At 34.6% G+C, this 4,214-nt stretch overlaps 1 long non-coding RNA gene and 1 pseudogene across 2 annotated transcripts; one reads left to right on the forward strand and one right to left on the reverse strand.

Annotated features, from left to right (window-relative positions):
• Positions 1-1,136, reverse strand: LOC110918757 (annotated as a pseudogene).
• A 1,493-nt stretch (positions 1,137-2,629) lies between these two features.
• Positions 2,630-3,822, forward strand: LOC118481254. Of its 2 annotated transcripts, none has more exons than XR_004865083.1 (3): positions 2,630-2,653; positions 2,779-2,889; positions 2,965-3,822. It is a non-coding gene; the product is annotated as an uncharacterized LOC118481254 (long non-coding RNA). The 2 variants fall into 2 exon arrangements; XR_004865082.1 differs by having other exon boundaries at positions 2,636-2,653; positions 2,771-2,889.
• Positions 3,823-4,214: the final 392 nt, after the last annotated feature.

The following is a 4,214-nucleotide window of genomic DNA, read 5'->3' on the forward strand; positions in this document are numbered from 1 at the left end:
TATGATTACAAATAGTGTAATTTCCAAGTAATCGAAAAAAGATTTAGATGACATTCAAAATAACTAGGGAAGAGCACCACAAATTCTTCGTATGACTCCTTCTTGACCTGTTAAAGGCCTGATTTCACTCATCTTCACCATTGCAGCTGCAAAATCCGACTTGAACTTTGAAGGATTATTGCTATATTCCCTAACAATGCTGTCTGTTGATCCACCGCTAAACAACACTTGATCAGACTCAAGAAGACCCTTCTTTTGTATCAAGTTCTTGAAGTAATTATAATCAAACGAATTAGGAGTCACTAAATCGAGTGGTGCAAGATTTTCGTTGCCATCATTGATAGGGCAACCACGTCTACGGGTGCTAGCGAATCCTGCATCAATATCTTCAATATCTGATCCGTTGTTGTATATCCTATCACAGAATAAGAAGCATTGTGCTTGTCCAATAGTATGAGCTCCTACGTTAACCACATATTCAATATTAGCTCACACTTTGTTATAATTTATACAAAAAATATATATTAATGGATGAATTAATTAAGCTACATATACGGCAAATAAGCACCTGATAATGCAACCATGTCCCTGGCACTAAGCCCGTTATCACCAAAGGTGGAAATAAGTGAGTCTAGAGATGCTTTGAAACTTTGAAGAGCACCGGTTTTGCTAGAAGAAGGCTAGCCGAGGTTGAGTCTCTTCTTCCGAGTGGGTAGCCACGGTTAGTACATCCGCACATGATACAACTCCAGGACAGAGTTTTTCAACCTCATATTTTGCTGCCTCTATCACCTCATAACCTCTTACCGAACCCTTATTAGGCAACACATTCTTTTCACTTATGATTGAAGGACTGTCGTCTAGCAAGATAGACGCGTCACAACCCTGCATTAAATGTTACATAACTCCTTACACATTCTTTTACATCTGGTAGCTACGGTGGTCATATATATGGTTTAGTACCTGAACAAAGCAGTCGTGGACGTGGAGACGAAGGATGGAAGCTGCCATGCGACGCTCACGAGATATGGCTGTTCGGATGGATGTCCTGATTGTACGTAGTGCATTGGGACATGAAGCGTCATAAAATGTAGAAGATAACTGGGCTTCACATGGTGTATTGTTTGTAACACAAAGAATTATCTATATCTTAAAAAGCAATGTCGGTACTTTTTACCGTTTTGGTCCTTCTTTTGGTTACACTTCACCCTTCTCCTTTTATTTGTTTGTTTGCCTTGGTCCTTCCTGCAATCCTGCGTGCCTTATATGCCTTTTTTAGGTTCTCTTCTTCTCCGGTGTTTCTGTATCTCGGTTCCTTCTCTGAGTTGTCTCTGTTGCTTGTAAGTTTGGATTTTGTATTATTTGGTTGTCTGTCTATCCTGTTCATCTGTCTTTGCGTCGTAAGCTCTTCTCATCACGTGATAGTCATCTGTATGATTCATCAATTTCTGTATGTTATACATGTTTTTATTAGCTATGATGCAACGAAAAGTTGACTGTTGATGATCCAGGTGTTGTTTTGCTTTGGATTTTGAGTAAGTAGCTGTTTGTTGTAAGGTGAGTTTCGATTTAATGAGATTTGTAACCTAATGCTTCGATTGTTAGTCGTTTTGAAGTTTTTGTCAAGGTATTGAAATAATCTATGTTTGTTTATTTGCTTTAAAACTAAAAAGCCAACGACCCTTTCTCTTCCGCCACCGCTACGGAACCCTCAATTAGCCGTCATTGTCTTCCACCCTATCCTACTTTGAGGGGTTTCCTTCACTAAGATGCATCTCACAACTATTTTATATATCTTTTTTAGATTTTAAAAGTGAATTCTATATATTTCTTTTCTAGATTTTAAAATAAAATATTTATCCAACTAAAAAATGTAAATCAAAGACATCCGATATAAATTTAAATCTCTTATGCAATCCATTTAATTTTTAAAAATATATGTTGAGATGTATTCCCACTTTACCTTTTATATTGAATAAATGTATAATAGTTTTTGCGTTTGTGTTGCAGGAGCTGGTACTACCCGATCAAGTTAGTATACAATATGTTTTGTATTTGTTTGTTTAGTTGTCTGTTAAGTAAGTTTTTTGTTAGTTAAAACCTTAGTAGAATCAATATCTACGTTATGTTTACCTCACGAAAATGGTATGTACACCGATGAATATATTCCTTATATCTGCTCTTACTAAATCAATATTTTATAATATACTATACTAAGTTACATGTATTTATTAAATACAGCAAAGCAATTTTACATGCAAAGAATGGGTAACTGAAATCACTCTAAATCGTAAATGGTTTCGTTTGTGAGGACGATGGTTGTGTTACTTGCCCTGTTTTCATGTAAACTTCATCGTCAGATTTTACAAAAAATAATATTTGGTTCATGGTATATTCAGTTTTGTATTTAATCTTCTCAAATTATCAGGTACAATGGTACAAATGTTGGAAAAATCATGCTATGACATGGTGGTCAAGGATGGATATACGATCCAGAAATCATGCCTATAGAAATCTTTAATATTCCCAAAGAATTACACCTATTGATGTGTCCATAAGAGAACCGAACAATGGCTATGAACAAAGCTATCTATATTCCAGCGACCCCAGATCCTAAAGCAGCGACATTAAAAAAGAATGCAACGATCACCAGGTATATAGACTTTACCTATGCATAAATTAATGTAAAAACAAAAGAATATAATGGCATATATGCAATACCATGGTATTGCTACAAGGAAATAATAAATTATAAACATCTCTTTACTAGTTCCATAGATAATGAAACAACAGGAAGGCAAGCAAAACAGTAAAAGGATACTGGGCAAGGCAATTTTTTGGGTGGCCGAAACAACTCCGGATGCATCTAACAAGATGGGCATTTTCCAGGTGCACAAAATAGTTTGCAGCGTTCATAACATTTTTTTTAACTTTGTAAATAATTTTTCGTAATTATGCTTGTAGTGATAAATTCCAGCCTACAAGTAGAATACGATGTGGTTAGCCTTCATAGGCAGCGTATCATATGCCATTTTATCAACGTGCAGGTCAACTGGGACGAATTACAAAGGTAGTAACTTTTGTGTTAAAAAAACATGACAAGGACACTGATGTTATTAGAATATAACCAAAGTATTTAATCTATAGTTTGCAATATAAAGCAACCAACTTTGCTTCACAAAACATAGTGAACACCTAATACGTCAGGTTATTCATACGATGTTTGCGATATACCTATACGCGTTCCATTCAATGTTTGTGACATACCCGCGCCGCAACGCGCTCGGGTCTGACCACTAGTTAGTAAGAAGAAGATAGCTGCAATAATATATGGGGAAGCCATTTGAGAGAATGGATTTGATGATGGGTATGAAGTTGAAAGATGGAATGCAAATAAAAGGGCATGAAGGAGGCTTATATAGTGTTTGAGGTAAGCCGCGTGGTGAAGATGTCTTTGTTTGATCAACAGTTGTATGATGGGCTGACTTTGTCCTTTGCTCGTTCACGCATGGAAGCTCAGCAAAATGTTAAAATTTGACATTCTCACCAAGTCAATAAAGTTACTCCTCTATTCAAATATTAAACTAACACATGCATCCACTACAGCACTACTTTTCTTTTGTCCCAAGATGACTACATATATAAAAGAGTTTACTAGCTATAAATAACATTATAAATGTTATTAATAGTTATAAGTTATATTATGACATGTTTATAAATATAGCGATCTAATATATTTATTTCACACGCTTGACGCTTGCTAGCTTTAATATGATTTTATCCCAACTCTAGAAGCAAAATAATTAGGCTGACAATATCATGATAAAAAGCCAACTTATTATGGAAAAAAAAAAAACTGTGTATAAATTGTTTAATTATGAGATTATGAAACACTGTTAAAATTTAAAAACACCAAAGTGTGAATTTAAAGATATCTGAAATGATATTTTTTCATATAGCGCATGGTTGAATTCTTAATATTGAATTGTTAGATTTAGTTTGATAATGAGTGAATCTTCTTCTTTAGGTCATATGAAATAAACAAACTCGAATAATTATAATAGATGATTTGTTTTCTAATCATATGAGTGACTTGGTTTATGATACTTAATGGTCCTAATTATAATCATGGAGTTGGTGTGTCCTGTAGAAGTAAGATTAGGAATATTATTCATTATAATCAATCCTAGTGGAGGTTTTTTTTTCCTGAATCA

Source organism: Helianthus annuus, chromosome 8 (assembly GCF_002127325.2).
Source record: "Helianthus annuus cultivar XRQ/B chromosome 8, HanXRQr2.0-SUNRISE, whole genome shotgun sequence".
In the NCBI taxonomy this organism is placed as follows: domain Eukaryota; kingdom Viridiplantae; phylum Streptophyta; class Magnoliopsida; order Asterales; family Asteraceae; genus Helianthus; species Helianthus annuus.